This window comes from Salvelinus sp. IW2-2015, linkage group LG4p (genome assembly GCF_002910315.2).
Source record: "Salvelinus sp. IW2-2015 linkage group LG4p, ASM291031v2, whole genome shotgun sequence".
In the NCBI taxonomy this organism is placed as follows: Eukaryota; Metazoa; Chordata; class Actinopteri; order Salmoniformes; family Salmonidae; genus Salvelinus; species Salvelinus sp. IW2-2015.
The window spans coordinates 7,129,996-7,143,832 of NC_036841.1; the positions used below are offsets into that span (position 1 = coordinate 7,129,996).

The following is a 13,837-nucleotide window of genomic DNA, read 5'->3' on the forward strand; positions in this document are numbered from 1 at the left end:
GATAATATGTAAGGGATAATCAACTACGGGCTATGTGTTCTATGGAAAATAATGCTCTAGGTGGATAGTGTGTGCCACGACGCACTAGTGGAGTGGCACTAGCCTTCCAAAGAGTTACATTATTTTCTAGAGAGAATGCATAAGAGAGTTAAAGTCTCAAATTGATTATATCCAATGGTGGAAAAAGTACCCAATTTTCATATTTGAGTAAAAGTAAACATACCTTAGTAGAAAATGACTCAAGTAAATGTCATCCAGTAAAATACTAATTGAGTAAAAGTCTAAAAGTATTTGCTTTTAAATATACTTAAGTATCGAAAGTACATGTAAAAGTATAAATAATGTCAAATTCCTTATATTAAGCAAACCAGACAGCACCATTTTCTAGTTTATCTATTTATTGATAGCCAGGGGGACACTCCAACACCTAGACATAATTTACAAACGAAGCATTTGTGTTTAGTGAGTCTGCCAGATCAGAGGCAGTAGGGATGACCAGGGTTGTTCTCTTGATAAGTGCGTGAATTGGACCATTTCCTGTCCTAATAAGCATTCAAAATGTTGTCTCTACTTTCTTGCCCTTTGTGCTGTTGTCTGTGCCCAATAATGTTTGTACCCTGTTTTGTGCTGCAGCCATGTTGTGCTGCTACCATGCTGTGTTGTCATGTGTTGCTGCCACGCTATGTTGTTGTCTTAGGTCACTTTATGTAGTGTTGTCTCTCTAGTCATGATGTGTGTTTTGTCCTATATTTTTATTTAAAAAAGCAGGTTCTCTTTCCAAGTTTGTTGACAAGGAACTCTCGCGACAGTTATTCACAAAGTCGAGATACGTCAGCGATATTGGAAAATGAGTATCTCTGGGTACGTTCCAGAACAGAGCTAGTTTGTATAGCGATCAGTCTATTTGTCTGGTTTTGTCGATAAGTATAATTGTTGAGGAATATATATCACCTTATATGCATGAACTATTAACGGTGGAACTACTATGGCAACTGGACATGCTTAGTTGTCTGCTAGCAAGTGTGACAACAGTGAAGAAGACTCACCACGCGTTAGCTACAATGCATGTTCCGTAGCAACGACTAACGCTTGTTTGACTAGATATGTACTGTAGCTAGCGTAGCAGCTACGGTTAGTCAGTAACTATCCGCTACTTATTATTTGCTATACACTAATGTTATTGCTAGTTATATACAGGCTTAACTTAGCTAGCTAGACAACGGAGTTTTATTTTTGACCAGACCAATATCAGCAAGTGATACTTGCAAACTAAGTATCGTTAGCTATGAATAGCTAGCTATTTTGCAACTCTATTTGCTAATTGTATAACAAGCTAATAGTCTGTTTTGTAGCTACATTCACTATTATGTCCAATTTGAATGATCTTTGGAACTCACTGTAAACAGAAGGCTTTTCAAGTACCTATTTTCTGAATTACCTCTTTCACATTAGCCACCAMAATGAGATTAAAGACATCATTACTCAAGGAACCAGAACATATCCTTTTCAATTGTGTGAATGATAGAAAGATACTACAACAGTGCTTTGACTTGATTGTTGGTCTTTTCCGTTTAAAAAATATGGACAGTCAGCAATCATGAATTAAAAATCTATTATGAAGTTGTGCCTCTAATAACATACTAGGCCTCCTTAGCTCTGGTCCAGGGGGTTAGTACCCGTTGCTCTAACACCATGGACCAAAGCTTGGGCCTCCTGAGACATATTATATTCAGTACACCTTGCACCACCAGACCTGGGTTCAAATACTATTTGAAAGCGTTCAAATATTTTTTTGTGTTTGCTCTACCCTGCCCGGAGTGCCAGATGGGCAGGTTTGCAGTTTTGGGACTATTCTAATGGTTCATTAAGCCCACTAAGCTCAATCAAGCACAGATAATGTATAGATTTCAAATAGTGTTTGAACCCAAGTCTGACTGGAACCTTTTTACTAAAGGCATGCTTTTTGCAACCTATATGGAGGTGAAAAGATTTTCTTTGTGCTATTTGTGATCACATCTGTGTGGATCTCACCTACCTCAATACAAAGAAAGGTGAATACAGGATCTGTGTTCATTAATTTGGCTGAAAGCAACCACTGTGTTTGAGTCTACTGCGGCCACCAACCCTGGACCCGAAGAGTTAGTCTACAGGGTGTGAAAACGTTTGTACCAGTTTAAGGCAAACACACCTGATTCAAGTAATCAAGATGAGATATTTTGCAGCAACCACTGATCTATTTCCACCTTACCATTGTCCTCCTTAACACCTGGACACACAAAGAGCTTGTGAGCTGTGTGGGCAGGACCACTGCAGACGAGTTGTACTCCTGCAGTGAGGACCACCAGATCCAAAGATAGAACCTGCTGACCAGTGAGATCAGCCTGGTGGTGAATGTGCAGGAGGACCTCTTCCCCATTGACCTGCACTGGTTCCCCAAGACGGTGGGAGGCAAGAAGCAGGCCCAGGCCGAGATCTTTGTGCTCACCAGTACTGACGGCAAGTCACAGAAGGGCCCAATAATGATTTTCTCGTAAGAGACTTTGATAACCAAAAAGTGCTATCTGAAACATGTTTACGACACCGTTAACATAGAAAATGTTGAATTTTAAAACAATGATACTTTCTCACATTATTCAACAAGACAGATTGATATTGAATTAGGTAGGTGAAAGAGGATATGAGTCCCAAGGTACATAACTGCATAGTTTGTGTGAAATGTCTCTGGTTGACAAGCTCACAAGCTCTTTGTGTGTCCAGGTGTTAAGTGGTATACTACGAAGCAAGTTGGATCTACTCAGGCTTTTATAAAGCTAGCCATCTTCAGTTAGCTGCACATTCCAGGTCAGGCTTCAGCCGTACTACGACGGTGGATATTGCTCATCCGCCTGCCGCTGACTCAAACAGGTATGTCGCACGTGGTTACTCGAACGTCGAGCTCTTTGAGACAATGCTGAAACATTAATCCATGGGCGAGTCAGTCATTTAAATTTGTGCCGAAATCAAAATGAAAGAAAATATATCTTGCAAATTCAGCAGGCTATGGTGTGAAATAGCTTTTTAGTAGTGCCATCTTTATTTTATTACTTATCGTTAATGTCGGCTTTGGTGTTTGCTAATTTATTACATTTAAAACTGAAATATTATATTTACAATCGTGGCCAAAAGTTTTGAGAATGACACAAATATTAATTTTCACAAAGTCTGCTGCCTCAGTTTGTATGATGGAAATTTGTATATACTCCAGAATGTTATGAAGAGTGATCAGATGAATTGCAATTAATTGCAAAGTCCCTCTTTCCCATGCAAATGAACTGAATCCCCAAAAAACATTTCCACTGCATTTCAGCTCTGCCACAAAAGGACTAGCTGATATCATGGTGTGAGGTGTGAGTGTTGACGAGGACAAGGCTGGAGATCACTCTGTCATGCTGATTGAGTTCGAATAACAGACTGGAAGCTTCAAAAGGAGGGTGGTGCTTGGAATCATTGTTCTTCCTCTGTCAACCATGGTTACCTGCAAGGAAACATGTGCCGTCATCATTGCTTTGCACAAAAAGGGCTTCACAGGCAAGGTTATTGCTGCCAGTAAGATTGCACCTAAATCAACCATTTATCGTGTCATCAAGAACTTCAGGGAGAGCGGTTCAATTGTTGTGAAGAAGGCTTCAGGGCACCCAAGAAAGTCCAGCAAGCGCCAGGATCGTCTTCTAAAGTTGATTCAGCTGCGGGATCGGGACACCACCAATACAGAGCTTGCTCAGGAATGGCAGCAGGCAGGTGTGAGTGCATCTGCATGCACAGTGATGCAAAGACTTTTGGAGGATAGCCTGGTGTCAAGAAGGGCAGCAAAAAAAGCCTCTTCTCTCCAGGAAAAACATCAGGGACAGACTGATATTCTGCAAAAGGTACAGGAATTGGACTGCTGAGGACTGGGGTAAAGTCATTTTCTCTGATGAATCCCCTTTCCGATTGTTTGGGGCATCCGGAAAAAAGCTTGTCCGGAGAAGACAAGGTGAGCGCTACCATCAGTCCTGTGTCATGCCAACAGTAAAGCATCCTGAGACCATTCATGTGTGGGGTTGCTTCTCAGCCAAGGGAGTGGGCTCACTCACATTTTTGCTTAAGAACACAGCCATGAATAAAGAATGGTACCAACACATCCTCCGAGAGCAACTTTTTCCAACCATCCAGGAACAGTTTGGTGATGAACAATGCCTTTTCCAGCATGATGGAGCACCTTGCCATAAGGCAAAAGTGATAACTAAGTGGCTCTGGGAACTATTGATTGATTGATATTTTGGGTCCATGGCCAGGAAACTCCCCAAACCTAAATCCCATTGAGAACTTGTGGTCAATCCTCAAGAGGCGGGTGGACAAACAAAAACCCACAAATTCTGACTAACTCCAAGCATTGATTATGCAAGAATGGGCTGCCATCAGTCAGGATGTGGCCCAGAAGTTAATTGACAGCATGCCAGGGCGGATTGCAGATGTCTTGAAAAGAAGGGTCAACACTGCAAATATTGACTCTTTGCATCAACTTCATGTAATTGTCAATAAAAGCCATTGACACTTATGAAATGCTTGTAATTATACTTCAGTATTCCATAGTAACAACTGACAAAAATATCTAAAGACACTGAAGCAACAAACTTTGTGAAAATTWATATTTGTGTCATTCTCAAAACTTTTGGCCACGACTGTACATAAGTATTCAGACCCTTTACTCAGTACTTTGTTGAAGCACCTTTGGSAGCGRTTACAGCCTTGAGTCTTATTGGGTATGATGCTATAAGCTTGGCACACCTGTATTCAGGGAGTTTCTCCCATTCTTCTCTGCATATCCTCTCAAGCTCTGTCAGGTTGGATGGGGAGCGTTGCTGCACAGCTATTTTCAGGTCTCTCTAGAGATGTTCAATCGGGTTCAAGTCCAGGCTCTGGCTGGGCCACTCAAGGACATTCAGAGACTTGTATCGAAGCCACTCCTGCATTGTCTTGGCTGTGTGCCTAGGGTCGTTTGTAGGTGAACCTTCACCCTAATCTGAGGTCCTGAGCGCTCTGGAGCAGGTTTTCATCAAGGGTCTCTCTGTACTTTGCTCCGTTCATCTTTGCCTCGATCCTGACTAGTCTTCCAGTCCCTGCCGCTGAAAAACATCCCCACAGCATGATGCTGCCACCAACATGCTTCACCGTAAGGATGGTGCCAGTGACGCTTGGCATTCAGGCCAAAGAGTTGTCTTGGTTTTATCAGACCAGAGAATCTTGTTTCTCATGGTCAGAGTCTTTAGGTGCCTTTTGGCAAACTACAAGTGGGCTGTCATGTGCCTTTTACTGAGGAGCAGGTTCCGTCTGGCCACTCTAGCATAAAGTCCTGATTGGTGGAGTGCTGCAGAGATGGTTGACCTTCTGGAAGGTTCTCCCATCTCCACAGAGGAACTCTAGAGCTCTGTCAGAGTGACCATCGGCTTCTTGGTCATCTCACTGACAAGGCCCTTCTCCCCCGATTTCTCAGTTTGGCGTGGCGGCCAGCTCTAGGAAGAGTCCCCAGATCTGTGCCTCGACACAATCCTGTCTCGGAGCTCTACGGACAATTCCTTCGACCTCATTGCTCGGTTTTTGCTCTGACATGCACTGTCAACTGTGGGACCTTATATAGACAGATGTGTGCCTTTCCAAATCATATCCAATCAATTGAATTTACCACAGGTGGACTAAATCAAGTTGTAGAAACATCTCAAGGATGATCACTGGAAACAGGATGCACCTGAGCTCAGTTTCGAGTCTCATAGCAAAGGGTCTGAATACTTATGTATGTAAGGTATTTCTGGTTTTTGTTTTTAATAAATTTGCAAACATTTCTAAAAACGTGTTTTCGCTTTGTCATTATTGGGTATTGTGTATAATAGATTGATGAGGAAATAGTTTTATTTAATCAATTTCAGAATAAGGCTGTAACGTAACAAAACGTGGAAAAAGTAAAGGGGTCTGAATACTTTCTGAAGGCACTGTATTTATAATCCATACAAGGGTTTGGGAGTCTCTAACCCTGGCAATTTGACTGTTAAACTCATGGGTACACTAACAATGGCTTCCTGTCTTGACTTGAATGGGAACTGCCATCTATGGATTATACTGTATGTCTATGGTTGGTTGCGGCTGTCGGTTTGCCTTCTTTCAATCACGTGAAAAACGTACAGTTTGGAAAGCAAATGCTGTCTACTAAATATGTAATGCAATATATATTTTAACATTACTGTTTTTTTACACGCAAAAAAAACATTTGAATAAAATATTTGATCTGCCGTCTTCCTCAGATGAAGAGGATGATGACACAATCTTTGCGAGAGGGATGGTATCTGATTTATGGGCCTCAACTCATGACTCAGACACTTCATTCAGGATAAATGGAGTTAGCCCTGAGTTAGCCTGCCCGGATCAGGTTAGTTCTGAAGGATTCATTGTCATAGAAATGTACCTGGCTAAATGGTTAGCCACCTTCGTGGTTCCGGTTATCCCAAGTTGAACTCAGAGATGACAAAAGTTACCTCGCTAAGTCCTCAAACCTGATTCATAGCAGAGGGCTCTGTCTATATCAGCTCTAAACACACAGAGTGGAGATGTGCGGAGATGGCAGGCGACGTGTGGTCACAATGTTAATGGCAGTGTAGGGTTGCATAAACACACCCACAAACTGAAGCAACAATTTTCCCTGGCAGACCATGTAGTCATGAAAATGTTTGCATCTGTCTTTCTGGTACAGAATGATTATAGTCATCATATAGGTAATATTGTCACAATCGACTACTTTTTAGAGCAAGTCATTGGTCTACTCTATGGAGAGGCWGTGTATATGTTTTTAGTGTACTAGTCCTATATCCTAATGCACAGCAACCTCAAAATGTTGGGGTGGATTGCAAAATAGTCCACTGCAGCTTGTAACGGCATATTTTTCTGTTTTCTGTTTTTAATGTCAGTGAAACTTCACATTGCTATGAAATGGTTAAATAGAAACCACAGATGTATAGCTTTGGTGGGTGGGGAAAATCTATAGTAACTTTTGTGGCTTTCTCCAACCTCATTTGGTGCGTGGGCCTCTGTCTGAGGCGATATGTCAAAAATGGTTTTGGTTCATAGTACTGACAGACATAGAGCAAATGCTGGTAGCAGTTTGAATGTGGTGTTTAACAGTCGGGTCTTTAATAGAATTGACATTTTTAAAAGGCTATTTTAATTCTAAGCGTCCTTTTAATACAGCATGGTCGTATACACACTACCTGTTTTTCTGCGTCGGCGACATTCACATTTGTTAGGACATCCAAATATAGAAACGGGAGAGAGCAGCATCATGCTGATTTGCAGTTTTAGGCAACCAGAAATTACATAGAACACTCTGTATTTTTTAATACGCACCGCCACAAAGTATATGGTAGGCTAGTGTCTTTGATAACTGTCTCCATGCCTGATCGCTCCCCGTCTCTAGCAGATAGGAAACTGTTTAATTTAAGCAGCAGAGAGACTTTGCTTTCATTATTCCGTTTTGTGTAAGAAACGTGTCTTCGGGAGGTAGCTACCAACCAGGACAGTGGAGCAAAAGGCATTATGTATTGGAACCTGACTCCATGGGTTACAATTCTGTATGTTTATCTCAGTTTGTTTGTTTATGTGTGAGGCCGAGTGCCTATATTCTTGGTCTTTTGTATTTATTAACTCTCCTCACATCATGCCGTATGCTTTTATCGTGCCTTTTGACTGTTTGTTGCCCCTTAAGTGAGATTTATAAATGGAGAGACAGTTTAGACAGTATATTTCCTTCATATCTAATGTCTTCTACCTGTCGGTTCTGTTGTCCGTCTGTAGGTAAGTTCCACCTGGCCTGTAAGATGGGCCGTATTGAGAAGAGTGCGGAGGCCCACAAAGGAGCTGTATTAGCCGGGAGATGGAACTACGACGGGACCGCTCTCATCACAGGTGAGGGATACACAGGGTAATAAACACACACAACACACACAACAAGAACACTAAAATGTAATGCGCTGCTCAGTAACAAGTTTGTTATAACTGCCGCAGGTTGTAACTCAGATTGTTGATGTTGTTTCTTCAGCTGGGGAGGATGGGCACGTCAAGATCTGGTCTAAGAGTGGCATGCTGAGGTCCACCTTGGCCAGGTAAGATTACTAGGGAAAAAAGTTTCAAACTATCCTTTCAAACACTCAGCTCAGAAATGACTGTATTTCGAAACAAATTTGGAGTGCAGCAGACTCGTAGTGCATAGCCACACTTTGTTTTGAAACAAATGCAGCCACCAATATTGTCCCTTTTAACAATTTCCTGTTTTGTCAGAATGGGGCCCTGTAGTTTTTGTGGTGCAGTTGCTCCACAGTGTAGAGCCAGCATTGCACTCTCTCTGTGTGAAGAGGTGTATGTGAGTGTGTGTGTGTATGCTAATCTTCCAGCCCAGTGTAGTCAGCATGGTTCGGCTGGCGCCTAGCCAAACTGAACAACTGTGCTCGCATACTCCCTTAAAAGACCTTTGCGGCAATAGTTCTGTTTGTCTTTCTTCATATGCCATAGCCAGTATACGCTTCCTCAAAATAGTCAGAATTACTCCCACGATAACTCAAGAAATCTGTAATTATTTTGACGTATATTCCAAGGACATTTTAGTCGCGCAATTTTACATCTAACTAAGATGTTTGGTGCAGTATTTCTCAAATGAAAAAATGTGCATGAAAACGAATGACAACAAATACTCAATTGAAGAATCCCTACTGTTGACAAATCAACGAGGCATAGACTTCGTCTACTGACTTCGGCTTGCCTCAAGGAAAAAATGTTGTGTGCACGAACAGTCGAAAAAACCCTTGCTGAAGACCAAATCGAACTTAAACGTCCCAAAATGTCATCCTAATATATGCACAAACTCTTTTGGATGGGAAGCATGTGGACGCCTGTTGGTGCTGTGTGGTTAGCACTAACATGTCAGGTCATGTACTGTACCATTGCTGAACTTAGATCAGCCATGTCCCTGTCTGTAAAGTCACCTACAGGTGGTTCTGTTACTCTCTAACAGAACCAGTCCATGTACTGAATGTGCTTTTACACACAACATGTATATTGATATTGGCTTTCACTGAATTAATCACTGAACTAATTTTGAAACCTCAATTTGGAACTAGGATGTTATTTCACTATCCATGTGTGAATGAGGATGCACGGTATTAATCATAGGGGCTGAGTGTGTCACCCTGGTGCTTTCTCAAGCCGTCGGTAGTTCTCTCACACTCTGGTGTGCCCAGTCAGAGGACCTGCTGCTGCTGTGGCTTGGGCCGGGCTTTGGACAGTTGTAATGAGGTCAAACCCATGAACACAGCCACGTGAGTTACAGAGAGAGACTGCACTGGTGGACATTTTGTAAACATAAGGCAACACACAGCCTCCAATTATATTCTCACACACAGACCGCAGTGTTCATTAAGGCCTCTTCTGCTTTTGAGGGCACCTCACTGGATGAAAGAGAGAGAAAGGGATCTGATGAAAAGGGAAAAGACTTGTCACAGAGGGGGACAATACTGTTAATGTGTATTCAGGGAGCCCTTCCCTCTGTGCCATGACACGAAAGTTTCTCTGCTTAAACTGAGCTTTTGGTTGACGCCAAGTGGAGCATGATGCGCTGCCATTAGACAGCTCTGGGAACAGAGGTTATATAGTAACCTAGATAATGTCGTCACCGTACATATCGATAGACTCATACAGTTTGAAGCACTACAGGATATGCCTCATGTTCTTACAATTTTTTGACTTTCACATTTACTTCCACAGTCGGGATTTGTGTTTGTGCGTACAGTGTGTGTCTGTGTGTATTTGAAACTGCTGTAAACTATGCCGGTGCGATGATCTGAAAGATGGCCTTTGTGTTAACAGTGATTTAGTCCAGCCAGATGATTTAAGATGACAATCTGGCAGAGAGAGAGAAGTGTGTGTGTGTGTGTGGTGTGTGTGTTTGTGTGTGTGTGTGTGTGTTGTGTGTGTGTGTGTGTGTGTGTGTGTGTGTGTGTGTGTGTGTGTGTGGTGTGTGTGTGTGTGTGTGTGTGTGTGTGTGTGTGTGTGTGTGTGTGTGTGTGTGTGTGTGTGTGTATGTTGGACTATTAGGGTATAATGCTGCTGGATACATTTGAAAATGCAGCCAATCCTCCAGTTCCATTTTTATTAAAAGCATCATAAAGTTTTAAAGGTTTATTGGAGTGGAGTTTTATTAAAATCTATAAAAAAGACTCTTAATGATAAATCTCTCTATCCAGTACTCACATACAGATGGGTCTCTTATTAATTGATTCATTGTGCCATTTGAAATATCTTCAGTGTTCTCAACATTTCGGCGGTGATGTGGATGCATTCTGCCAAATGAACGGGCTCTATTTCTCCCTCAGTTCTCTGTTTAATGTGTCCGTCTGTGCTGTTGTTGTGAACCATGGCATTGACTGGACAGGCTTGAGAGGGAGTGAGCTGCACAGCCGCTGTTGCACGTACAATTTGTAGAGCGCATGGAGGAACTGGTGGTGTCACCTAACAGGTGTAGACACCTCATCCACACTGCAGATGCATCTGTGCAGGTGCTGCTCCCCCTTATGCAGACACACATACACACAGACACATACATACACACAGACACATACACACACTGCAGGAGACACAGGTACAGCTGGGGGCCGTTGTTGTGAGTCTTGAGTGCGATGATGTAACCGCGTCCCATTTGTGTGGGAGAGGGGGAGAAAGAGAGAGGGAGGAGAGGAGGGGGTGGATAGGGGGAGGAGGTGGGGCAGAGAGAACTCGTCTCAGCCGTCTCTCATTGTCAGCCCGCAATCATGTGACCTCTTGGCATTTGTGAGAAACCGCAAGCACCTGGAGCAGGGTTAAATGTCAGCCTGCCTCACTCACACACACACACACAGACACACAGACACACACACACCACATGGTTTAGGCAGGTTTCTCTTAACGCTCAGCTGTCTTGCTGTGACACACAGCCAGGTCTGCAGGATTGAAGCAAGCTTTGCATGCTAAATCCCATCCCTACAGGCTGTACGAAGTGAACACTCAGAGTAAATATGACACTGCTGTGGTGTGGAAATTAGAAATGCAATCTCCTCCAGCTGCTGCAGTGTCTCTGCTGTCTCTTATACACATCTAGATGTGTATAAGAGACAGCTCTCAGGGTCTCCTGTATACTCGGTGGCCTGGAGCCCGTACTCTGATAGGATCCTGTACACATCAGGCAGACTGCTGATAATTAGGCCCCTGCAACCCAGCGCCAAGGTCCTACAGGTACTGTGTGTGTGTGTGGGGATTGAAGACCTTGCACTACAGTGAGTATTTTCCTTGTTCATGTGCATTTGTTTATTGTTCTTTTTGGCACTGAATTGTGCCTGGGACCCTGAGTAAACACCAGAGGGTTTAGTGTTCCCCCCCTTCACCCCTCTCACCTCACCACCCCTTCGCTCCCCCCTCCCCCTGAGCAGAGCAACAGCTGGCTGTGTATGGAGAAGCCCCCTGCACAACTCTGTGACCCCTGCAATCCCCCCCATCCCCCATCCCCCAACTCCTATAACCCCCTCACCTCATCCCCCTGCTCCCTCTGGGAGAGACAGACCCGTGGGAGGGAGAGGGGGTTGGGGGGGGGGGGGGATCAGGAGTTGTAGTGATAACCTTCACATGGCAGGAGGAGAAAGGAGATAATGACTGAGTTGACTCCTCTTGTCCTCCTTTTATGGCACGTGCCTCTGGTTATCTGTTGGTCGATACATCTCATGAGCATTGACGTGTGTGACTGTCCAACCTTTCCTGACTTTTTTGAAGGGGAAACTATTCTGAAGATTTTTCCCAGTCCCATTCAGTATGCTGAACAATAAGCAGCACATCAGGATGTGTCAGTAAGTCACTTGGCGAACGCTGGGGTGTGTGAGTTAGTTAGTGTGTGTGTATACCAGAGATGTAATGGGGTCTCTGACGGGGTCGTGTGTGTGATCTCGTCCCCGTGGCGACCTGTGAAGGCTCTGCCCTGTTTCCAATTAGAGCCAAGTCCACACTATTACATTAACACAGAGCAGACTGGGAGGCTGTCAGAGAGAGCACCTCGCTCGACCTTCAGCTCTAGCTCTCTCTCTTCTTGTCCTCTATGCTCTTTCTGATAAGAACTCTCTCCTCTCCCCTGTATTTGCTTTATCATGTCTCCTGTGTGTGAACTCTCCCTGCAGTCTTCTCCTGCTTGTCCTTGACAACAAAAAAACTCAGAGTCATATTAGCCTGCAGCCCAGCGGGTAGTATATTGATATGGACCTGGGCCCCCCTCTCTCATTCAACCACTCTCCCCTTCTCCCCATCTACCCCCCCTTCTCCTCTCTCTCTCTCTTTCCCTCCCTCTGTCTCTCAGGTGTGGGACAGAGCCTGGGACTGGTTAACTGAGGTGCGATCCTGATTGTATTGGTTGTGTTTGGAGAATATCCCTGCTCTTGCATAAACATCTGCTCTCTCTCTGCTCTCTCCCTTGTTCCTCCCTCCCTCCCTCCCTCCCTTCCTCTCCCCAGTGGGAGTCCCATGATGGGATCATTCTGAAGGTGGACTGGAACTCTGGGAATGACCTGATACTGTCAAGTGGAGAGGACTGTAAATACAAGGTCAAGTGTGTCCCGTGATCCAAAAATGATTATCTATGTTATAACGTGTGCATCACACAGTCGCAACACTGTGTAATTGACCCTGTTCCTTCTCCCACCCCTCTCTCGCTCGCTCCCCCTCATTCCGTCATCTCCCTCCTTCTCTCTCTCTCAGGTGTGGGACAGCTATGGTCGTCTGCTCTACACGTCCTCGTTACATGACTACCCTGTGACCTCCATGTCCTGGTCTCCGGATGGGGAGGTGTTCGCAGTGGACTCCTTCAACAGCCTGCATCTCTGTGACATGCCCGGGGTAAGGGCTCCCCTCACACCCCACCCCCCTGTCCTCTGCCAATCCCTCACACACCTCTAGGTACTGTCACTGTTTGTGCTTTTCAGTGTGACAAACCAGGTTTTGTAAGAGGTCCTCCGTCTCTTCCCTAGTGTGTGGAAATAGATGGTGAATGCATGGTGTGAGTCTCTCTGTATACCTCCCTCACTAGTCCCTGTCACATGTTCGTATTAATACCTGGTGCTGATAGTGCTGTTGATAGTAAGTGGACTTGTAATGAGAGTGGCCCGAGGGGGTGTGGTATATGGCCAATATACCATGGCTAAGGGCTGTTCTTAGGCACGACACAACGCAGAGGTATATTAGCCGTGGTATATTGACCATATATCACAAACCCCCGATGTTCCTTATTGCTATTATAAACTGGTTACCAACCTAATTAGAGCAGTAAAAATACATGTTTTGTTATACCCGTGGTATACGGTCTAATATACCATGGCTGTCAGCCAATCAGTATTCAGGGCTCAAATCGGCCAGTTTGTAATTGTTGTTTTGTTATTCTTCAGCGTATGGCCAGAAACAACATGTGGAGTCTCAGCTGGGTTTATTGTTTAGTTAGAATAGAAATGTCAGTGTATTGTTCTATGAGACGTGGCCTAATGAAAACAAACAGCACAGGGCTCTGGTCCTCTGTACTGATCACCACGTATTTCATGCTACAGTGTACATTTTTATCTAATTAGGATCAAATTGCATTTTTTTTTGTTGCACCGAACAAATGGTCTGGAGAGAGACTCTGAGCCAACGCAGATGTCTACACAACACCGAGGTTATGAAAGAGTGTGTGTGTGTGTGTGTGTGTGTGTGTGTGTGTGTGTGTGTGTGTGTGTGTGTG

At 44.0% G+C, this 13,837-nt stretch overlaps 1 long non-coding RNA gene and 1 pseudogene across 2 annotated transcripts; both read left to right on the forward strand.

Annotated features, from left to right (window-relative positions):
• Positions 1–829: 829 nt before the first annotated feature.
• Positions 830–6,207, forward strand: LOC111959750 (uncharacterized). Of its 2 annotated transcripts, none has more exons than XR_002876719.2 (3): positions 830–2,530; positions 2,758–2,904; positions 3,347–6,207. It is a non-coding gene; the product is annotated as an uncharacterized lncRNA (long non-coding RNA). The 2 variants fall into 2 exon arrangements; XR_011474942.1 differs by having other exon boundaries at positions 834–2,496; positions 3,347–6,206.
• Positions 6,208–7,720: 1,513 nt separating this feature from the next.
• The window catches only part of LOC111956955 (intraflagellar transport protein 80 homolog), an 83,691-nt pseudogene continuing 77,574 nt past the window's right edge, over positions 7,721–13,837 (forward strand).